Raw genomic sequence first — 26,127 nt, 5'->3', positions numbered from 1 at the left:
TTTATATATATATATATATATATATATATATATATATATATATATATATATATATATATATATATATATATATATATATATATATATATATATATATATATATATATATATATGTATATATATGTATATATATATATATATATATATATGTATATATATATGTATGTATATATGTATGTATATATATATATATATATATATATATATATATATATATATATATATATATATATATATATATATATATATATATATATATATATATATATATGTATATGTATGTATATATGTATGTATATATGTATATATATTAGGGCTGCAACTAACGATTAATTTGATAATCAATTAATCTGTCGATTATTACTTCGATTAATCGATTAATAATCGGATAAAAGAGACAAACTACATTTCTATCCTTTCCAGTATTTTATTGGAAAAAAACAGCCTACTAGCACCAGACTTATTTTGATTATTGTTTCTCAGCTGTTTGTACATGTTGCAGTTTATAAATAAAGGTTTATAAAATAAATAAATAAATAAATAAAATTTAATAAAATTGCCTCTGCGCATGCGCATAGCATAGATCCAACGAATCGATGACTAAATTAATCAGCAACTATTTTTATAATTGATTTAATCGATTAGTTGTTGCAGCCCTAATATATATATATATATATATATATATATATATATATATATGTATATATATGTGTGTATATATATATATGTATGTATATATATGTATATGTGTGTATATATATATGTGTATATATATATACGTGTATATATATATATGTGTATGTATATATATGTATGTATATATATATGGATGTATATATATATATGTATGTATATATATATATGTATGTACATATATATATATATATACATATATATATATATATATATGTATGTATGTGTATATGTGTATATATGTGTATATATATATATATATATGTATATATACATATGTATATATGTATATGTATGTATGTGTATATGTATATATATGTGTGTATCAATGTATGTATGTATATATATATATATACACATCTATAACATATATATATGTTATACATGTATATACATATATATTTGTTATGTATAGTATGCATGTATGTATGTATGTATATATGTACTGTCTATATGTATATATATATAAATATTTATATATATATATATATATATATATATATATATATATATATATATATATATATATATATACATATATATATATGTGTATACACATATATAACATATATCTATATTTTATACATATTTCACTCATAGTTAGTCTGAAGACTCAAACAACTTCAAAAACACTTTGTATTTATCATTCTATTTTTTAAGTTTTCTTCAAGAAAAACACTGTGTAACTGTATACTTTTTGGGGTGTGTGTGCGTCCCTCCCTCTGATGGGATCAATGTGTCAGTTAGTAGTTTCTAATCGTCACTTGCCACACACACGCACGCACACACACACACTTACACACGCTCTCACCGCACGCGACACATACTGTGTGGGAATTAACACAAATGTGCAAAATTCCCCTTGTTACCTCACTGTCACGGCATCAAGGTGATTATCGTACTATGTATACAGGCACTTTCCCTCTTACGCCTCCTCGCTGCTGCTATGTAAAATCCATGCAGCGTCACACATACACACACACACACACACACACACACACACACACACACACACACACACACACACACACGCACACACACATTAAGAAACCGGATGTGTGGCAAACCGAGAACATTGCATTTGTTGTTGTTGTTGTTCCCTGAGTTACAAACAATAAGAATAACAACAAAAAAGCAGATTTTGTGAAAATAAAAGTATCAATCTAATCCCTCTTGTATCAATCTTGTACTGATACTACCTTTGTTATCAACACCGGGAGTATATTGATGGATCATCCCTCCTCTTACGTTACACATCAACAGTTTTATTATTCTCTCTTTAACCCTTATTAATCTACTTATTAATTTCCTGTTAATATTGCCTACTTTATGCTTTTTTCCCCTGCACTTCTTAAACTTTACTAACCACTTATTTCTTCTCGTTTTAAGCCAGAATAGCATCTGGCGTAGCGACAAGCATGCCTGGTCCTGACTTGCTCCAATGATAATGATACGTAAATAATGTATTTTATTTTCCGCAATAGAGGATTATTAACTTACTTGGAGCAATGGTGTACTGTACAGTTATCTGCGAGCTGCCTATGACCAAAACTAAATAAAAAAATCAGCCATTGGTTTTTGTGATTTTACCATGAATTGATTAACGTGGACCCCGACTTAAACAAGTTGAAAAACTTATTCGGGTGGTACCATTTAGTGGTCAATTGTACGGAATATGTACTGTACTGTGCAATCTACTAATAAAAGTCTCAATCAATCAATCAATCAATCAATCAGCACTGAAAGGCAATAATCGTCAATGGCTAATCACAGACGTTTTCACAAAAATGGGACAATACTGATCGGTGTCCCATCGATTGGCACATCCTTAGTTTTAGTTTTAGTTAAAGTTAAAGTATCAATGATTGTCACACACACACACTAGGTGTGGTGAAATTTGTCCTCTGCATTTGACCCATCCCCTTGTTCACCCACTGGGAGGTGAGGGGAGCAGTGGGCAGCAGCGGTGCCGCGCCCGGGAATCATTTATGGTGATTTAACCCCCAATTCCAACCCTTGATGCTGAGTGTCAAGCAGGGAGGTAATGGGTCCCATTTTTATAGTCTTTGGTATGACTCGGCCGGGGTTTGAACTCACAACCTACCGATCTCAGGGCGGACACTCTAACCACTAGGCCACTGAGTAGTTTTAGCGACCATTTTGAGTGTCTTTAATGTCATCCAATTGTAAAAATCTAAGCTATTACCGTATTTTCCAGACTGAATTTTAGGGAAATTCCCCCCCCCTCCCCCCATATATATTAGCTATAGGCGGCAGATATATTTGTTGTGAAATGAGTTATTTACACAGAAATATTTTGTAAATGTTTTTTTGCATACCTTAATTGTTTCCAAATGGTGTCTGCAACAAGGCAGTAAAATGGCTGATCAAACAAAACAGAAGTCATCGTCATGGACCCACCAGCTGCGGAAGCTCACTCTCCAATCGTCTAAATACACTCAATAACTCCACGGTGACGTCTTGGTAAATTTACAAAACGTAAACAATACAAAAAGAGTGCCATTGTAAGTTAGTAATACTAACACAGACACTCCTAAACGTACAAATATGCCTGAAAACGCTCCCATAGACATCATACGTGGGACGATTTAGTTAGTATAAATTGTTTTAGTTAGATCGTAAAATTACATACGTTGCTCGGCGTGATGAATGAAGAATTTGTACGAGTAGAAACTTAATTGACGGCTTGAAGACAGAACAGCACTTTTACTTCCGGTTCAGAGCTCAGTCTAAACAGAAAGGCACTGCAGCACCCACAGTGAGCAAACTCGTCTAAAAGATGCCACCATAGCACAAACAACACACATTTTCAGTGTATTTGCTTTTAAAAAAACTAAACTATATGAATTATGGCTGAGTTACATGTGAGCAACATCACACGTGGCAATACCAGCAGCACACCTGTCTCAAACCAATCTTTTATTATAACACTCAAATGAGAGGAGTCATTTTAATGAGATTATTTTGGATTATTAGTGATTTGGCCCACTTGTAATGAAAATAAAATAAATCTTGTTTTTTCATAAGCTATGGATTAGTATTGTACAATATGTCTGGGTGGGGGTCCTGCTTTGGAAATCATTTGTACCCCTTTCAGAGATCACATTTAGTTCCCCTTAAACATCCTCATGTTGCACAATGAAATGTAAGCATAACTTTCTCTAGTAACAGCATTCCATGATTAATATCAATAAATTAACATTATTAATAAATGACAGTAGAATAAGCACACGTATGACTGAGGAGTCATAGTGTAACTTTGTGTGGTGTTTGAGTTGTCCGACTTTTTGTGTGGCCATAAACGCACCAGTGGCTTAGTGGTATGCGTGTTGGTGACAGATGACAAGTTGGTTTTGGCCTGGTTTGTACGGAAGAAAATGACTAGTTTTTCGAGATAGAAGTTTTTTACTCATGTTTTTGGTGTGGTTATGGCCGAATATAAACAGTTTTGCTCAATAAAGTGATCGATATAATTCCTGTCCTCGAAGCATCTCGATAGATGTTTCAATAATTGAACGGTGTTGACGAACACTGTTAGTAGGGATGATGTCTGATAAGAAATTATCGAGTTCGAGCCCATTATCGAATCCCCTTATCGAACCGATTCCTTATCGATTCTCTTATCGAGTCCAGATAGGTTGTTGTATATGGAAAAAAACACACAATATTTGGTTTAAGAAAAGCTCACTTTTATTATAAAAGAAAAAAATAAAATCTAATAAATAAATAAATATTGACTGTTACCCCCCTAAAAAAATAAAATAAAATAAACAAATATTGACTGTTGTTACACAAAGTATATTAAGTGGGATTTTTCAGAAAAACAAATATATACAGTAACACAAAAACAACCTGTCTCTGTGATCACTATAGGTGTATAAATAATAATATAGTGTTAAATAAAATCAGTCCCTTGGGCACAAAACTGAAAATAATACAGCTCTCCAAAAGTGCTTGCAAATGTGGTTACAATGCTAAAAAATGAAAAGTTATAGCTAAAAAAAGAAATACACTTTTTTGAGTTAAAATCTTTCTTTATAGGGGGAAAAATGTGATGTTATGAGCTAGGGAAAATAACAACTACACGACCCAGCACGCAACAGGAGTGACGAGCATGTGCGGTAGCCCCGAAAAGTGTTGTTGCATGTCTTCACCCGGCAGCTAAGAATGAGGTTATGAGCACGCTGTGAAAGTAAACGTCAAGAACTCAGCCAACACGCCTCGTCTGCATCATTTATAATTAGACAGACAACACATATACAGTGTGATTTTGTTTTGTTTACTAGGAAAGAAAAACAAAAGTTAAAAAAGGGAGATGTCATATATATGTATGTGCTGCGGTTGCTTTAAGAACGTTGCGACAGCTGCCGTAAAGGAGGTGCGTTGCTAGCCTGGTTGCTATGTTTCCGGTTGGTCGTAAAAGTGTTGGTCATGTGTTTGTACCCTGCTCAAATATCTCAGTAAAGTTATTCATTGGATTATACCTTTTTGTTTTGAACTTTATTACACCTTGGAGCACTTTTTCCGGTCCATTGTTTTTCCTGCTTTCGCTATCTGCGCCTAATGACTGAGCTACGTGACGTCATTTCTTGTGATGTCACACGGAGCATTTCTGGTCGGGACGGGATTCCAGGGATTCGAATGAAGAACCAACTCTTTTTCTTTACTATAGTGGTCTCGATAACGGGTACCGGTTCTCAAAAAGGGATTCGAGTCCGAGGACTCGGTTCTTTTCTTATCGTACAACCGGGAAAACCGGTTTCGAGTATCATCCCTAACTGTTAGGACCGCTTGTTGTCACTGTCACTCAGAGTTGCATTGCAAAATTACACAGAATAAATGTGTTTATTTTGTTTAGAATTCAGATGGGATTTGATTTGGTGCGCGGCATATATTTGCTGTGCGCAGAGGACGCTTGAGCAGTGCGCAATTACGCAGGCGCGCACCTTAGAGGGAACGTTGGCTCCTCAGTAGTCACGTACAAATTGGTGTGAATTATGCAAAATGATTTAAATTTGGTCCCCATGAACCATATTTTCCCCAGGGTCCCCAGTAAGAATGATCAGCGCATTACTTCATCAATCCAGAGATTTAAAGACGTGTATGAGCTAACTGCGCAGTGGCCATTTTACCAAAAAAATGTTATGCCTCCACAACCTGTAGAAAGGGTGGTCCCCACAAGTGATGATCAAAAACTTGGTCCCCATTCCGAATGATAACCAGTATGTGTGTGTGTGTGTGTTTGTGTGTGAGGCACCTGTTGTTTGTAGACAGGCGGCATTTTGGGAGTACTGTGGGTGGCAGACAGGAAGGTGGCTATCTTTAGTGTAAACAGATGCATGCTGGGAAAGGCGCCAACTGACTGTTGACAAACGGGCGACAAAGCTTTTAAATTTGACAGACTCTCCTGGAGTGTTTCCCTTTAAAGCGGGATTTCTTTTGGGCATGTTTGATGCTACAAGTTATGGATGTCGGAGTAAAAATGTCCACCTTATGTGGACAAAGACAGGATGTTGTTATTGAGCCATAATAACATCAGTATTCCATTATCTCCGTCTCTTAATGTGCACTCAATGGAGGTGCTCATCTAGGAAAGGTCTTCTTCAACCTTGCAGGAGAAGGAATAAGGATTAGGAAGTATGCATGTATGAAGGAAAGGTTGGAGGTGAAGGATGAGGACTCGTTCCAGTCTGGCTTCCTTCTCCTTTTTCATCTTCTTGCACGGCTCTACTTAGGATCGATCCGAAACCAGATCCTTTCTACTTTTTCCAGCGGGAGTGCCGGTGCAGCCTAATGCCTCCGAACAGGCGTAACGCAACAATAACACACAACAACACACACTTCTGCAGCCGTGTACACTGCAAAAAGTCAGTGTTCAAAAACAAGAAGAAAAAAAAAATACAAAAATGAGGGGTATTTTATTTGAACTAAGCAAAATTATCTGCCAATAGAACAAGAAAATTTGGCTTGTCAAGACTTTCCAAAAAAAGTAAAATTAGCTAACTTCAATGAACCCCAAAATACCTTAAAATAAGTATATTCTCACTAATAACAAGTGCACTTTTCTTGGTAGAAACAAAAAAGAGACCTTTCTGCTCAATATGTCGAAAAATGTTCTTAAATGAAGTAAATGCTAGTGCCAATATCTTGACATAATGATATGCGCTCGGCATTACATTTACTTGTACTAAAAACTAATGTATTGTTCTTAATGGAAATTCAACAAGGCAACCGCTTGTTACTCTCGGGGTCTCCTAGCCGCTCAGGCAACTCATATGGTCTAAAAATGCGTTTTTCCATCGATAACATGACATCATCGCACCAAGTGCGTGCTCTTTCAGTCAATTAGTGCGCCTAATTTCGAAGAATTTATCTGAATGTGCCTGAACTATTTCTGTTCAAAATTGTTTGAAATGTTAAATGTTTAAATATTAACTGTCAGTTTACTGTACTGTGCCAACTGTACTACTATATGAGTATGTATTTTCTATTGTTTCATTGAAAATAAAACAGCAAAGTCAATTTGGCTGTCATCTGTTCTAATTATGAGACACAATTGTGTCAAAGTCATGATTTTTTTTTTTTCATACTTGATATAAGAAATGATTACTTTAAAAAAAAGTAGTTTTATACTTGTGAGTGTTGATGACACAGCTTTGCAGCAGTTGATATTCTAGTTTCAAGCATGTTTTCCTCAATATAGGTCATAACATCTCAGCAACAAGCTGTAATATCTTACTGAGATCATTTAGGACCAAAAGCCTTAAAACAAGTAAAACACTCTAACATAAAATCTGCTTAGTGAGAAGAATTATCTTATCAGACAGAAAATAAGCAAATATCACCCTTATTCGAGATATTTAATCTTACTTCGGTTTCAGTTTTTGCCGTGTACTAGCTTCCTAGCAACGGCATTCATTAAACCTTCAAAAATGGACAATGAACTGATCAATATGCATTTTTTGACCATCATTAGGAATTAGTATGAACAGGGTTTAGTGTCTAGTTGTACATTTTGCTGTCTAAACGCTCTGCAGTACATTTTTAAATAGGAAGATGACCTGGTTTAGTAAGGGACTGTCATACTTTTAATACAATGTAATACTGTATACCCAAAAGGGTTCATTATGTCTTCTTATTCTTTACTTTTTCAAATGTTCTTGTAATCTAACCATATTTTCTGTATATTAGATGGAATCTTTACCTGACATGTTGCCTCTCAGCTGTTCTTATAGGCGTGGCCAACCAGGCAGACCTGTCAAGTCTACCTGGTCAGCTTGATGGTTATTGGAGGAGGGAGTCCCAGGTATGCTCCCTCATCCCGATTGATGGTGTCCTTGGGCCGCTTCCTTAGTTCGATCGCCTCCTTAATCCATCCTTTGAATTTGTTACTTTCTGTGCCGATGATTTTGCCGTTGTCCCAGTCCATGATGTGGTTATTTATTTGGCAATGATCTGATATGGCTGATTTTAAAGATTTCCTGTTCAAATCAAAAGGATTCTTCATGCATCACTCCAAGCAACGTTTCTAAGTTTCACAATATATGTAATCAAGCTAGCCTCGTTAGCATTAGCTAATATGCTAGCACGTTTACGACTGTCTGTGTTAGTATTATTAACTTACAATGGCATTTGTTTTGTATTGTGTCAGTTTGACGAATTCCTCGGTAAATTCACCAAAATGTCAACGTGGAGTTATACCAGCTCAGTGGACGCGTGGTTAGAGTGTTCGCCCTGAGACTGGGAGTTTGTGAGTTCAAACCCCGGCCGAGTCATACCAAAGACTACAAAAAAATGGGACCCATTGCCTCCCTGCTTGGCACTCAGCATCAAGGGTTGGAATTGGGGGTTAAATCAACAAAATGATTCCCGAGCGCGGCCACCGCTGCTGCTCACTGCTCCCCTCACCTCTCAGGGGGTGAACATGGAGATGGGTCAAATGCAGAGGACACATTTCAGCACACCCAGTGTGTGTGTGACAATCAGTGGAACTTTAACTTTTATTGAGTCTGTTTAGCTGATGGCGATGACTTCTGTTTCGTTTGATCAGCTGTTTTACTACCTTGCTACAAACACCCTTTGGAAACAATTAAGATATAAACATTTACAAAATATTCATATGTAAAAAAACTCCTTTCGCAACGTATATCTGTGGCTTATAGTCCAGTGTGGCTAATATATGGAAACTTTTTTTTGTGTGGGTGCGGCAATTGGTATTAGATTTTCAGCTCTACTTTAATCCACACGGAAAATCCTTTTTTTTTGTAATGGGATGAACCGACCGTTCTTTGTTTACGCTTGTTTAACTCCTACATATTTTGCTCCTCTTGCCGGCCGCTGTGTGGACTTGCCAGCGCGCAAACGCTCACTTTATTAAGACACCGTGGGCCTTACAGGGTTACGTCGTTCAATAGCGCCCAGCCAGACGGATGAAGCCTTCAGCGTGTTTGGCCTGCGGCAGGAAGCGAGCTGAGAGGGTCTTCCCGGCCAGTATTCATTTCATCAGATGTCTGCACACGAGTGTGTGTGTATGTGTACATGTGTGTGTGTGTGTGTGTGTGTGTGCAACATTGGGAAGGGAACACTGCTTTGACTGTCCCAAGGACAACGTCAGGGTGGCTCAGGGTTCCTTTGAGGCCGTGCAAAGCTCAGAGTGAAGCAGCGACCCCCCTGCTGTTTGTCAGTACCTTGTAGAAACATTGTGTGGTTAGCGAGCTTCCTGTGTCACAACTATCTGTAAAGATTGTCTGTTGCGTGTTCCAACCTTGCAGCTAACCTCTTTTTAGTCACGTCAACCACTGTTTTTTTAGCTCTTTACATGTATTACTATCTCCACCGGGCGCGTCGGTAATCCTTGCCGTTGCTTTGTTAGTCAGTTAGGTAGGTCGTATTTTTCGGACTATAAGGCATACCGTATTTTCCGGACTATAAGGCGCACTTAAAATATATTTTTTTTCTGAAAACAGTGACAAGACAGTGCGCCTTATAACCCGGCACGCCTAATGTGAGGAATAATTCTGGTTTTGCTTACCGACCTCGAAGCTATTTTATTTGTTACATGGTGAAATGGTTAAGTGTGACCAATACATGGCACTCAAACATAAGAGATATGTGTTGACCACAATATGACTCAAGTAAACAACACCCAACATTTTATATGTTCCATTGACAATATAGAACATTACACACGGCGCTCAAAAATCTATCAAAATGTTTTAGTACGACTTTGGTAAGCTATGAAGCCGCACCGCTTGATGTGCTTTAACATACAAGTATTATTATGGTGTGTGTATAAGGTAAGACATATTATCTGGCGTTTTGTTTCGCAATATTATGCAAAAGCAACTTTTCTTACCTTCTGGTACCTGCTGATCTGTATTTGGGATCTGCATAAGTCCTGAAAAATTGGGCAGTTCCGCCACTGTAGTCGATAGGCTTCTTGTTATGGGACATTCATCCTCTGCTGTTGCCATTTGTAATATAAAGTAGTGTAAAGTTCTTACTTATATCTGCCATGAAAGCGCTAAAATATACCGGTGTAGTGAGTTTTCATTATTCACCCAAGGAACTTCAGTTATTAGAGAGTTCCGGTCGGACGTTTTTTCACGGGACACAATTCCGGCGGATGAGGAGATGCTTCGTTATTGATTGAAGTAAAGTCTGAATGTCATTAAAACAGTTAGCTCCATCTTTTGACACTTCTTCCACTCCCGTCCTTTAACACTCCACCGCTACAACAAAGTATATCTAAATACATACAACCATCACAATCTATATCTGAATACATACAACCATCATAATGTATATCTGAATAGTAGAAGGTTGTGGACATAAACCGAGAAGTTGGTCAACTTTGACATCCAACTTAGACCCGAAGATGGCGAGAAAAACACGTAAAGAGGCTCGTTTGCACCGACCCTTTGTAAGGGATTATGATTAATTCTTCATCTAAACAGAAATATATAAACATCCCACCCATGGGCATCTCAGTGAGAGCAGACATTGTACAGTAAGTGATTGTTTTATTATGTTTGTTGTCTCTCATGAATTCTGCCGTGATTAGTTGGGCTGTTGTTGAAGGGATACACCACAAAATGCCTAAAATGATCCAAATACATAAATATTACATTTTATTATGAAAGTTACCACATTATATATACAGTATATACAGTCGTGGTCAAAAGTTTACATACACTTGTAAAGAACATAATGTCATGGCTGTCTTGAGTTTCCAATAATTTCTACAACTTTTATGAATTTATTACGGGTCTACTGAAAATGTGAGCAAATCTGCTGGGTCAAAAGTATACATACAGCAATGTTAATATTTGGTTACATGTCCCTTGGCAAGTTTCACTGCAAAAAGGCGCTTTTGGTAGCCATCCACAAGCTTCTGCTTGAATTTTTGACCACTCCTCTTGACAAAATTGGTGCAGTTCAGCTAAATGTGTTGGTTTTCTGACATGGACTTGTTTCTTCAGCATTGTCCACACGTTTAAGTCAGGACTTTGGGAAGGCCATTCTAAAACCTTCATTCTAGCCTGATTTACCACTTTTGACGTGTGTTTGGGGTCATTGTCCTGTTGGAACACCCCACTGCGCCCAAGACCCAACCTCCGGGCTGATGATTTTAGGTTGTCCTGAAGAATTTGGAGGTAATCCTCCTTTTTCATTGTCCCATTTACTCTCTGTAAAGCACCAGTTCCATTGGCAGCAAAACAGGCCCAGAGCACCATGCTTGACGGTAGGAATGGTGTTCCTGGGATTAAAGGCCTCACCTTTTCTCCTCCAAACATATTGCTGGGTATTGTGGCATACATGGACAAAGATAAAACCTTCTGGAGAAAAGTCCTGTGGTCAGATAAAACAAAAATTGTTCAGGTGTTCCCAAATATGGGACTATACCAACAAAAGAGAGTTTTCATGCTCTGGCTTCTCCTTGGCAGTATTATTAGCTATGATTCCTGCTAGCCAAAGGCTTCACTGTATTTGTTTACCAAGTAGACGCGTGATGCCATGTTAATTTACTGCTTTCTCACTTTCTTACTCTCTCTCTTAGGCTGAAAGTTCCATCACAAAAAATTCCAAATACTTGTATCCGTTCTTCAGATCACAACCCCCCATGCTTTTGTGTCCATCAGCATCACTTTGACCTCACGTTGAGTCGCCAAAGCTTTTATCATATTTATCATATTTACTCAAACTCAATCAGGCGGCGTCAAGACTCGGGTTACCTAAAAGTCATCGCTGGCGATACAAGGACAGTTCAGGTTGTGTTCATGATGCATCGCCAGTGTGACTCAACCTCTGCATCATCGGTCCACTTTTTGTGTTCAAGGTCGACATGACAAACAGCATTTGCAACAATAGGTCTGTTATATACACATTTTTTTATTTATAAACCCTGTTCAAGAATCAGTTGAGTATGTAAATGGAGGCTCCCCTGTATTTGGCCCAATTTGAGTCTTCCTAGTTTGACTTTCTAATACAAGCTGACGGGTGCATTAGAGAGCGGGATGAAGGGGCCAAAGGTCAAGGTGTCGGGACGGTCAGATGGCGGTCTTAATGGGAGAGGTGGGGGGTTAGGGATGATGAAGAGGAGCGTGGGGGTCATCGTTCTTGACTCGCCGTCTTTACATTTTTGATAAGCATTCAGCAAATGAATTGTGTTTGAAGAGGAGGAAGAAAGCAGAGCTTGTTGAATCATGTCACTTTTTCTCCATGCCGTGTAGTAATAGATATCTCATTCACTTAGGGCAGACCTGGGCATTCTGCGGCCCGCGGGCCACACCGGCCCTTTGTGCGTCCCTGTCCGGCCCGCGTGAGGCCAATCATAAATTACAGAATACATTTAAAAAAGTATCTATATAGAGTGTGCGAAACAACGGTGCTGCTTTTGTTTTGAAAAGCGTTATTTGTATTACTTCCGTGTGGACGTATGCGCGTGTGTGATTGTGAGTGAATGTGAACAGGGGCAATCACAAATGACAAAATAAAGTTTAAAAAACATCTATGTCGTGCGTGCAATACAACTGTGCTGCTTTTATTTTGAAAAGTGTTATTTATGGGCATATGTCCGGGTGTAACCTGTGAGTGAAGGTGCACAGCGACAAGTGATGAGACGCTAAAAAGAGAAAAGTTGATGAGGAATGGCGTGTTTTCAACAAGACATGGACTGCCAGGTATTTCTTTACAGAAATTAAAGGTAAAGCCGTGTGCTTAACTTGTGGTACACATGTTGCTGTGTTTAAAGAATATCATTTGAATCGCCACTACACGACGAAGCACGAGGAAAAATACCGGAATGTGTCTGATGAAGAGCGCGCAAGGAAGGCTGATGCGTTGATGGTAAAACTGCAAACCCAACAAGGACTTTTTGCCAAATTTCACACCCCCAGAGATGCAGCTGTCAGGACAAGTTTCGTTATTTCTCACAAAATCGCCAGAAAAAGTAAGGCGTTTTCTGACGGAGAGTTTATTAAGAAAGTGCTTATTGGACTCTGTTGCGCTGATATGTCCAGAGATATTGACTGTTTTTTGCTGGCTTTGGATGAGAGCTGTGATGTACGTGACACCGCCCAGCTGCTCATCTTCTTATGTGGGATAACTGCAGACTTTCAAATCACGGAGTAGCTGGCAGCCATGCAGTCAATTAAAGAGACAACCACTGGTAATGACTTGTTCACATAGGTAAATGCGTGTTTGGACATGTTAGGACTGAAATGGGACAAGCTGGCAGGTGTGACAATCCAATCCAATCCACTTTATTTATATAGCACATTTAAACAACAAAATGTTTCCAAAGTGCTGCACAACAATATTAAAAACTATATTTAAATATTATCCTTAGGCCCACCAATAACTGAATAAAAACAAAAAATAATTACATATAAAACCAATATAAAAAACAATATAAAATAAATATGATTAAAAACGATTTTTAACAACCGATGGTTGTCCAAATCTGACGGGGAAAAATGTTGGATAATGCAGGATAAAGTGACAGAAATTAACCCTGTGCAGGAATGGAAATTTTTGCATTGTATTATGCATCAGGAAGTGTTGTGTAAGACAGTGTTAAAAATAAAACCATCAAAAGCAATCTGATTTTGTATAAAGTTAAGGTAGGTTAAATGAAATTATTATCATTATTATTAATTATTATTATTATTATTTCTCTTACGGTATATCAAAAATAATATTGAGCAAAATTTAATTGAAATATTGTCGGTGTGGCCCTCAAGCAGTGCTCTGGTTGCTTATGCGGCCCCCGGTAAAAATTACTTGCCCAACCCTGACTTAGGGTCTGATTTACTAAGGGTTTTGCGTGTACTAAAACGTGCAAACCTGATAACGCACGCAAAGCTGATTTACTGAACGTGTGCAAAGTGGATTTCGCGTTTCTGTCTTCATTAACATGCAAACTTTATGCCGGTCATCAAAACGCACACAATGCTGGGAGGAGAAGATGCAAATATAAATATTTAGCACACGCAATGTGATTTATCAACACTCATCAGCGTTTTACAATTGCTATGTAGGCTTTTATATGGCACGTTCCACACACGGCTGCAGGATCAGTGCTCGCGCTGCACAGACAGACGATGGACAGACAAGAATCCTTCGTCCTACGTGTGTGTTGAAATAAAAAAAATGTTACACATATTGTCTATTCAGCAACATCCTTTTATAATGTTATAGCTGCCAGAGGACTTAGGGTGCTGATTAAAAAAAAAATCAATTGTTGCGTTTTGGTGTCCTTCAGTGTTTTATAACCTACCTTTAATGTACTGATGTTGAAGTTTTGTGTATTGATATGATCAAGACTTTAAATATTGATATCAAAGTTTTATGTATTGATATCAAAGTTTTAAGTATTGACATCAAGGTTTTACGTATTGATAGCAAAGATTTGATGTATGGATATTAAGGTCTTATGTATTGATATCAGGGTTTTACACATTGATCTGTTAAGTATTGATATGATCAAGGTTTTTTGTATTGATATGAAGATTTGAGGTATTGGTATGATCAAGGTTTTAAGTATTGATATCAAGGTTTTTTTGTATTTATGTCAAGGTTTTTTCATATTGATATCAAGGTTTTACATGTTCATATCAAGGTTTAATGTATTGGTATTAAGGACAATGTGTTATGTATTTATATTTTTTGTATTGGTATCAAGGTTTTTTGTATCTTTACAAAGGTTCAATATATTGATATCAGGGTTTTACGTATTGATATCAAGGTTTTATATATAGATACAAAGGTTTAATGTATTGATATCAAGGTTTTAAGTATTGATATCGAGGTTTTACATATTTATATGGAGGTTTTAAGTATTGATATCAAGTTTTTACATATTGTTTAGTTTTCAGGTATAGTACAGTAATGAAGGTTTTACGTATTGATATGATCAGGGTTTTTAGTGTTGTGCGTCCAGATGTTTTAGATGTTTAGTTAATCAGTATCAGGTGTTTTTTTTTTCTGCTGTTTTGGTATCATTTCATCAGTTTGAAAATGTAGCAGCAGTAGTGTAAGTTTCAGTGTTTCTGGGGTCGAAACGCGACTTTCAGTTTCTCTTAGTGCAGTTACAGACGTAGTCCTCCCCTCCTCATGCTGCCACTTACACTAAGTGTCATTAAACATGACTTAGGTCTAAGTGTTTTACTCTGGAACACCGTGAGTACAGTACAGGACAGTGGAGTTCTCTGGGATGCTAATTTTAGGGATTACATCACTGAGATAACAACCTCTGTGAACTCGTCCTCCATCTTCTCACGTCTTCCTCCCTGCCTGAACGTCCAACCTTCCGCTTCCCGTTAAGGCGGTTGCACGCTGCCCGTGTGTCTGCACAGGAACACGGAGGAGTCTCCAAAAAAAAAAAAGTTTTTCAATCTCTCCTGCTACTCTTGCAGGCTGCAGGAAGGGAAGGGCCGCTTTAAAATGGCAGGAATTCCTGCCTTGCACTCACGCCAACACCGACGCGTTTGATGGCGTACTTTGCGCTCTTATGTTGTTTCTAAAACAGCAAAACTCTGATCTATTTTTTTTTTGGGGCGGCATGGTTTTGTCCTTAATGGCCCAGTTTTATTTTTTCCATGCATATATCAAGCACAATTTTTCATGTAGCTTTTCTCCAGTCTCCTCTTCCTCCGCTGGCCGCTCACTGTTAAAGACAACAGATGATTAGATTAACACGTACCACCTCTGAAATCTAATCACCTGCCAGCTGTGTCTCGCCGTCCCGCACATGCCCCGCCCCTAGCTGATGGTGCTCCGCCCTCGACACCATCGCCCTCGACACCATTGCACTTCCCTCCACAGCCGTTTAGTCAGGAAGAAAGTAGCAACAGCGATACTGAGAGATGTTAACTAAGGGATGTTGGCGCCGCCCTACTGGCTCCCTGGAGCATTTTTTTAAAAAAGGATTGAAAATGGAAAAAGATGTGGGAAAATAATTTTTTTGACATGACACAAACCTTCCCAATTGTTAGAAAGCCCATTGTTTAATATGTTTGTGTGTATGCTTCACCCATGAGAGTATTTGGCGAACATCGTTTTGTCCTACTGATTTCGGGCCGTTCTTGAACTCACCATAGAATAGAATAGAATAGAATATATCTTTATTGTCATTGTACAGCGAAATTGTAAGCAAATACTAATTTAGTGCAAATTCATAACACATAAAACCATAAGAACATAGATAAATAGATAAAAATACATAAAATACATAAAAATAGAAAAAATAAATAAATAAATAGCAAGCACACAGCTCACATGCACTAGTGTGCACTGTGACGCAACAGTGCACACTCCTTCTTTGTCTCATTTTTGTCCACCAAACGTTTTATACTGTGCGTGAATGCACAAAGGTGCGCTTTGTCGACGTTATTGACTTGTTGGAGTGCTAACCAAGCATATTTAAGTTAAGTTAAAGTTAAGTTAAAGTAGCAATGAATGTCACACACACACTAGGTGTGGTGAAATTTGCCCTCTGCATTTGACCCATCCCCTTGTTCACCCCCTGGGAGCGGAGGTGAGCAGTGAGTAGCAGTGGTGGCCGCGCCCGGGAATCATTTTTGGTGATTGAACCCCCAGTTCGCACCCATGATGCTGAGTGCCAAGCAGGGAGGTAATGGGTCCCATTTTTATAGTCTTTGGTATGACTCGGCCAGGGTTTGAACTCACAGCCCACCGATCTCAGTAGCATACTTGGTCAGTGCATGACTGCAAGCTAATCAATGCTAACATGCTATTTAGGGTAGCTGTATGTCCATATTGCATTATTATGCCTCATTTGTAGGTATATTTGAGCTCATTTAATAATTGAAATCCTCCACTCCGTCTTTGTCTCATTTTGTCCAGCAAATGTTTTATACTGTGTGTTAGGGCTGGGCGATATATATCGAGTTTGTAAGATGTATCGATACATTTTCAAACAAGATATGAACTAAGAAAATATCGTAATAACGATATAATTTATTTCACGTTAAAATGACCAAACGCCGCTTATTTGTTGTGTTCCTTGTAGGGATGTCCGATAACATCGGACTGCCGATATTTTCGGCCGATAAATGCTTTAAAATGTAATATCGGAAATTATCGGTATGGGTTTCAAAATTATCAGTATCGGTTTCAAAAAGTAAAATGTATTACTTTTTAAAACGCCGCTGTGTACACGGACGTAGGGAGAAGTACAGAGCGCCAATAAACCTTAAGGGCACTTCCTTTACGTGCCGGCCCAATCACATAATATCTACGGCTTTTCACACACACAAGTGAATGCAAGTCAAACTTGGTCAACAGCCATACAGGTCACACTGAGGGTAGCCGTATAAACAACTTTAACACTGTTACAAATATGCGCCACACCAGGGAACCCACACCAAACAAGAATGACAAACACATTTCGGGAGAACATCCGCACCGTACCACAACATAAACACAACAGAACAAATACCCAGAACCCCTTGCAGCACTAACTCTTCCGGGACGCTACAATATACACCCGCCGCTACCCCCCTTCCACCTTTTTTAACAACATTGAGTGCCAGTTTGTGATTAACTACATCCCTCCATAAATATTCTAAAGCCTTGTTTGCACCAAGTACTCTCGTTCAATTTGCTGGTACACCAAATTTTCTAAAGTTTTTCCAAAAAGCCTTTCTCTTTGCTTTTTAAATCCTTGTTTCCGTGTCGTACGTAAATGTTTGTTTCCATTGTCCAAAGTTATGAAATCTACTTAAAGACTTGATTGACTCACGACTTGAAAAAAAATAAATACAAGGAAGTACATTCGCTTGTTTGCACACCTCAGAGGACAACATGGCGTCGTCTGGTCTGCACGACAGTGTGAGCATGCATATGTGGCACAGGAAACACTTTGCTCTGCTGCTTTTCACACGCGCACACACACACACACACACACACACACACACACACACACACACACACACACACACACACACACACACACACACACACACACACACACGACGTTCTTGTATTTCTTACCTTCGTGAGACCTCCGAAAAATGCCTACCTCTTTAGGACCAGCCTTTCTAGATATATAAAGATGTGTATTTACAACACTAATAATATATACATACTATGCAAATATAAAAAAGCTTGTTGTGAAAAATGAGTTGGAATTTCACAAGAAAAATGTCACAATTTCACAAGAAAAACTTTGAATTTTGGCAGTATTATAAATGTCGTCATTTTACTCAACGCAAGTCAAAATTTTACAAGAAAAACTGAACATATGTGCAATATTATGATAAAAGTTGGAATTTTACTCAATAACAGTCGCAATTTTACAAGAAAAAGCTTAAAATGTTGGTAATTTTATTAAAAGAGTTGTAATTTTACTTGGCAAAATTTTGACAAAAGTCATCATTTTACTCAAAAAATGTCACTATTTTACAAGAACAACAAAAAAATGGGCAATATTGTGATAAAAGTCAGAATTTTATCCTACAAATGTCGCCATTTTGCATTAAAAAGTAATAATTTTACATTAAAAAAAGTAATAATTTTACGACAAAATATTGCAATATTACAGAAACAATATGAGAAATTGTTCCCAATTTTATAATAAAAAAGTTGACACATTGTGAGAAAAAGACTGCTTTTAGTGAATATTTTTTTTGGTTTTTTTGTAATTGTTTTTTAATCTTCATTATTTACTTCAAGTTATTACAGTATGTCTCTATATACATATTTATTTTATTAATTTTGGCAAAAGGGGACGCATTTCAATATCTTACACACACTTGTTGTTACATATGTTGGCCATAGGGGGAGCACTTCAAATGTTTACACACACTTGTTATTTTATATGTTGACCAGAGGAAGAAAACTCTGAACATTTGTGCAATATTATGATAAAAGTTGGAATTTTACTCAATAACAGTCACAATTTTACAAGAAAAGGCTTACAATTTTGGCAATTTTATGAAAAGAGTCGTAATTTTACTCGACAAAAGTCACAATTTTATAAGAAGTCTTTAAAATGTTGGCAATATTATAATGATAATCGGAATTTTACTTGGCAAAATTTGGACAAAAGTCATCATTTTACTCAAAATGTGTCACTATTTTACAAGAACAACAAAAAAAAAGGGCAATATTGTGATAAAAGTCAGAATTTTATCTTACAAATGTCGCCATTTTGCATTAAAAAGTAATAATTTTACATAAAAAAAGTAATAATTTTACGACAAAATATTGCAATATTACAGAAACAATATGAGAAATTGTTCCCAATTTTATAATAAAAAAGTTGACACATTGTGAGAAAAAGACTGGTTTTAGTGAATAGTTTTTTTGTTTTTTTTGTAATTGTTTTTTAATCTTCATTATTTACTTCAAGTTATTACAGTATGTCTCTATTTGCATTTATTAATTTGGCCAAAGGGGACGCATTTCAATTTCTTACACACACTTGTTATTACACTTGTCGGCCAGAGGGGGAGCACGTCAAATGTTTACACACACTTGTTATTTCATATGTTGACCAGAGGGGGAGCACTTTTAAAACCGACACACAGTCAATTTGATAAATCCCTCCTTTTTGGGACCACCCTCATTTTGATAGATTTCACCACCAGGGGTGCAAATGAGATCTCTATTTTTTGTTTTTTGCAATGTGCTTAAGGCCGATGACAAACAAGTCACGGACCACAGGTGGCCCCTGTGCCGCACTTTGGGCAACCCAGCTGTGGAAGCTAACTGTTAATGGCCACTATAGTCTTAGTACCGTAGTGTATTTGTTCATCCTATGGTCACATATGGGACGCGGGTTGTCTTACGTCAGCACCGGAAGTCGTAAAATCAGCTGTTCACCTGGCGGGTTTTTCCGGTGATGAATAGGAAAGTCCTTCTTTAGCTGCCGTCTTGTTTTATCATATATTGCTGCCTTTTGCACCTGTCAATGTTTACTTTTGTATGCACATTAAATCAACAAAAAAAATCCTGACTTTGGAGCAATGTTCACGGACTCTAGGATTTGGCTCTCTATTAGATGCAATGGTTTTCCGTATTGGGACCATGATTTATGTCCTAACTTGTTCACCAGTCCTCATATGGAAGGTACTTTTTCCTTGTTGATGTCTCAAGAAGGGTAGGAATACAAGAACACACACACACACACACACACGTACACACGTCTATGTTCTGTTGTGTTGTCGTCTGATTGCCTAAAGTGAACACTTTACAAGACTTTACAAGACATATAGCAACTTGGTACCAAGTCTCAAGTCCTTTCCAGTCAACCAAGGGAATGGAGAATCCTGTCTTTTTTGTTGTGCTCTGACACTTTCAGGACATTTGTCCCACCCGAGACCGAATGCGTGTGTGCGTGTGTGCGTGTGTGCGTGTGTGTGTGCGTGTGCGTGTGCGTGTGCGTGTGCGTGTGCGTGTGTGTGTGTGTGTGTGTGTGTGTGTGTGTGTGTGTGTGTGTGTGTGTGTGTGTGTGTGTGCGTGCACTCAGCTAATCCCGTCTATTAATTAAAAGCAGTCAGCTGCCTGTGCACATCATGACTGTGAGTCACTTTTACCAAAGGAGAATCTTACTGATTTTGAACAATATCCAGAAGGGTTGTGACGTGACTTGTCACAGTTCTATCAACGAGTAGCGTATCTAGTCGATACTACTATGACTAAGTCGATACTTTTTTGGCATCACAACATCTTCTTTCGTTTAAAAAAATGTATATATATATTATGTTTATAAACTCAGGAAATATGTCCCTGGACACATGATCCTGTAACGACTTGGTATCGGATTGATACCTACATTTGTGGTATCATCCAAAACTAATGTAAAGCATCCAAACAACAGAAGAATAAATGATTATTACATTTTAACAGAAGTGTAGATAGAACATGTTAAAAGAGAAAGTAAGCAGATATTAACAGTAAGTGAACAAGTAGATTAATAATTCATTTTCTACCACTTGTCCTTAATAATGTTGACAAAATAATAGAATGGAAAATAGCACAATATGTTACTGCATATGTCAGCAGACTAATTAGGAGCCTTTGTTTGTTTACTTACTACTAAAAGACAAGTTGTCTTGTATGTTCACTATTTTATTTAAGGACAAACTTGCAATAAGAAACATATTTTTAATGTACCTTAAAACCTCTAAAGGCCTTAGTGGCCACATGCGTGGACAGCAGCTTTTAGCTCTTATTTCCAAAATTGTGTACACTACTGAATTGGGGTCTTATGGCCACTTATGTGGACACTTATACTGCCATCTGGTGGTGTCAGAAGAGTATAACATACAATGGAATTTGGAGAAAAAAAAGTGTAAAAATAAGAATTAGCATGTCACTACACATGAAGTACACGTTTGTGTACTTATGGACTAAGTACATCATATCAAAAGATGATTCTTAGTTTTTATTCTAATTAGGGTCCAATAAGCCCAAATAGCAAAGAGAAATTAAAAAAGCATGTAAACAAACAGCTTGGGCCTTAAAATGTTAAGATTTTTTGTTAAAATAAAGACAATAATGCCATTTTTTGTGGTCCCCTTTATTTAGAAAAGTATCGAAAAGTATCAAAATAATTTTGGTACAGGCACCGGTACCAAAATATTGGCATCGGGAAAAAACTATTTACCATATATAAAGGTGCAACAATACATTGTGTATGACTGATTTAGTGCCATGAAAAACTAATCAGAAGTGCTAATAACGGCTATTATGGAAGCTTACATTAATGTTTACATTCAGAGCAGCCATCTTTGGTAAGAATGCCTTGACTTTCTAAGTCAAAAATCCGACCTTGAGAGGCGTTCCAGTTGAAATCCCGACGAGGAGCTCTGAAATTCCGACTTCCCAGTACAAATGGAACACATCATTAGTACGTAAGGAGTAAAACGACGCATTGACCCAAAAAAATTGCAGTTGATTAATTCCTATGGTCAATGACTTCGACTAATCGAGACTCATGTCTACAACAAGAAGCTGCCTGAGTTTAGTTTGACATTTCATATAAAAAAAAGTGGTTAGCGTCCTTTAATGCAAGATACCCATTCATTTTGATTGTTATTGTAAACAAGATGGCTGAGTTTGAAGAGACTCATATTTTTATTAGTCTTTAATCCACTGAGTGTTTAAATGGCTCATTTGAATCACTCCTAATTTTTTTCCTCTTCAACCTGAAGCTCCTCCCCCTTTACTTTTTTTAACCTGATCTATTTTTCAAACTCCTCTTCATCTGCCATCCTTTTTTTTTTCTTCACATCTATTTCCATCCTTTCTCTCCTCCGCCTCTCTTGTGTACAAGTGCTCCTCTGAAGGCAGGGCTCCATGTGCTCGCTTCCTATTGGCTGCCTGCTGAAAAGATGATGTCATTCTTTTGCATGGGAGTGGGGAGGGGAGTGCTGTTTCTCTCACACGCGCACACACACACATTGTATTTGTTACCTTCTTGAGACCTCCGAAAAAAGCCTACCTCTTTAGGGCCACCCTTTCTAGATATATAAAGATGTGTATTTACAACATTAATATTATATACATACTATGCAAATATAAAAAAAAGCTTGTTGTGAAAAATGAGTTGGAATTTCACAAGAAAAATGTCAAGATTTCACAAGAAAAACTCTGAATTTTGGCAGTATTATACAAACCCCGTTTCCATATGAGTTGGGAAATTGTGTTAGATGTAAATATAAACGGAATACAATGATTTGCAAATCCTTTTCAACCCATATTCAATTGAATGCACTACAAAGACACATATAGATGGTGAAATCCCTAAATTCCTTGCAATAGCTGGTTGAGAAAGTGTTTTCTTAAACTGTTCAACAATTTGCTCACGCATTTGTTGACAAAGTGGTGACCCTCGCCCCATCCTTGTTTGTGAATGACTGAGCATTTCATGGAATCTACTTTTATACCCAATCATGGCACCCACCTGTTCCCAATTTGCCTGTTCACCTGTGGGATGTTCCAAATAAGTGTTTGATGAGCATTCCTCAACTTTATCAGTATTTATTGCCACCTTTCCCAACTTCTTTGTCACGTGTTGCTGGCATCAAATTCTAAAGTTAATGATTATTTGCAACAAAAAAAAAATGTTTATCAGTTTGAACATCAAATATGTTGTCTTTGTAGCATATTCAACTGAATATGGATTGAAAATGATTTGCAAATCATTGTATTCTGTTTATTTACATCTAACACAATTTCCCAACTCATATGGAAACGGGGTTTGTAATAAAAGTCGTCATTTTACTCAACGCAAGTCAAAATTTTGCAAGAAAAACTGAACATTTGTGCAATATTATGATAAAAGTTTGAATTTTACTCAATTTTACAAGAAAAGCTTGAAATTTGACAAAAGTCACAATTTTATAAGAAAACTTTAACATTTTGGCAATATTATAACAATAATCTGAATTTTACTCCAAAATGTTTTACAAGAACAACAAAAACATTGGCACTATTGTGATAAAAGTCCGAATTTTATATGACAAGTGTCACCATTTTGCATTAAAAAGTAATAATTTTACATAAAAAAGTAATAATTTTACATACAAAGGTAATACTTTTCCGAGAAAATTTTGCAATATTACAGAAACAGAAAGAATATGTCGACACATTGTGAGAAAAAGATTGCTTTTAGTTAATTTTACATTTTTGTTGGTAATTGTTTTTTAATCTTCATGACTTACTTCAAGTTATTACAGTATGTCTCTATATACAGTACATATTTTATTTTTTTTATACATTTTGGCCAAAGGGGGTGCATTTCAATTTCTTACACACACTTGTTATTTCATATGTTGACCAGAGGGGGAGCACTTTTAAAACCGACACACAGTCAATTTGAAAAATCCCTCCTTTTTGGGACCACCCTCATTTTGATAGATTTCACCACCAGGGGTGCAAATGAGACGTTCTCTATTAGATGCAATGGTTTTCCGTATTGGGACCATGATTTATGTCCTAACTTGTTCACCGGTCCTCATATGGAAGGTACTTTTCCTTGTTGATGTCTCAAGAAGGGTAGAAATACAAGAACACACACACACACACACAGTCAGCATGCAGAGAGAATCCAGTCGCGTCCATGGTGGATGATTAATGCTGCTATTCAGAAAGTAAACACAAAAACAAATCTAGGAATGTTCTTGTAGTTGCAGAATACAAAGTAACTTGCATGCCTGAGTGACAGTTATAAATAACCAAAGTAGTTCTGTGCTGCGGCAGAGTCCAGAGGGTGGAATTTAATTATCTTTTTTAAAAACACTAGTCAAAGATCCTCAATATGACAGATGCACTGTGTTGTTTTTGAGAAATGTTTTAGTGTGCATTTAAAGAAATGCTCTATAATAATTAGTCAGGGGAAAAAACTTTATTTACATATTTGAATCGCGGTCCCTATTCATAATGAATCTAAATCGTTTCATAATTTTCCAAAAGCGATTTAAAAAAGAGAAAAATATCTATTTTATATATATATATATATATATATATATATATATATATATATATATATATATATAAGGGAACTAACATACCTGTGCAGTTAGTTCAGAAAGCCTAGTTGGTTTATAATTTTTTTAAAGATATATAATATATATATATATATATACACCATATTTTCCAAACTATAGAGCGCACCGGTATACAAGCCACACCCCTTAAATGTTACAGAAAAAATATATATTCGCCACACATAAGTCGCAAATATATACGTTGTAAAAGGAGTTATTTACACAAGAATATTTACATACCTTAATTTTTTTTCAAACAGTGTCCGTAAAACGGCAGTAAAACGGCTGATCAAACAAAACAGAAGTCATTGTCATGAACCCAGTAACTGCGGAAGGTAGCTCTCTAATCAGAAAGTCCCCGGTTACGTTTTGGTGAATTTACTGAGGAATTTATGAAACTGAAACCATACAAAAAGAATGCCATTGTAAGTTAATGATACTAACACAGACACTTGTAAACATGTTAGCATATAAGCTAATGCAAATGATGCTAGCTTTTTTACATTACGATAGCACGTACAAATATGCATGCAAACACTCCTACAGACATCACACATGGGACAGTATCGTAAGTAAGAATTGTTTTAGTTATTTTGTAAAACTTACAATCGTTGCTTGGAGCGATGAACGAAGAATTCACATGAGTAGAAACGCTACGGACGGCTAGAAGATGGAACGGATCAAAGCTTTAATCAGCAGGAAACACTTGCAGGCATTCACCCAGCGACACCTCCAAAAGATGGCGCCGTATCACAAACAATAACACACCATTTTAAGTGTCTTTGCATGGGTTTTATGGAAACTATTTGCTTTATGGACGTGTGCCAAGAGAAATCCATAAATTAGCCGCACCCTTTTGTAAGTCGCAGGGTTCAAAGCGTAGGAAAAAAGTAGCTGAATTTACAGTATATAATTGTATTTTTTATTTTTTTAAATAAGACGTTTTTAGGCCGTCTCCATGCAACCAGAAAGAGCGTTTCTAACCTGTAACCTATAATTTTCATGATAATTATTATACAATGTGAGAATCGTGTTAATTCGATTCTGAATTGAATAGGATCGAATTGTTATGTGCCCTAAGATTCACTCTGCTTATAATAATATATATAATAATAATAATAATATTTATAATAATAATAATAATAATGTATATATATAATAAATATAACATCTATAATAATAATAATAATAATATCTGTAATAATAATAATATCTATAATAATATATATATATATATATATATATATATATATATATATATATATATATATATATATATATATATATATATATATATATATATATTATTATAATAATATCTATAATAATAATAATATCTATAATAATAATAATCAAGTGTTGTGGGGGCGCAGTTGTCATTGTGTTTGTTTAT

The 26,127-nt window shown here is 36.6% G+C and overlaps 1 protein-coding gene across 3 annotated transcripts in view; it reads left to right on the top strand.

Annotated features, from left to right (window-relative positions):
• The window catches only part of rapgef6 (Rap guanine nucleotide exchange factor (GEF) 6), a 265,100-nt gene that overhangs the window by 121,600 nt on the left and 117,373 nt on the right, over positions 1 to 26,127 (top strand). The window lies entirely within an intron of this gene.

The sequence above is a fragment of the Entelurus aequoreus genome, linkage group LG14 (assembly GCF_033978785.1).
Source record: "Entelurus aequoreus isolate RoL-2023_Sb linkage group LG14, RoL_Eaeq_v1.1, whole genome shotgun sequence".
In the NCBI taxonomy this organism is placed as follows: Eukaryota; Metazoa; Chordata; class Actinopteri; order Syngnathiformes; family Syngnathidae; genus Entelurus; species Entelurus aequoreus.
Note: the sequence above shows the minus strand (reverse complement) of the source record. Positions and strands in the feature narration are given on the sequence as shown.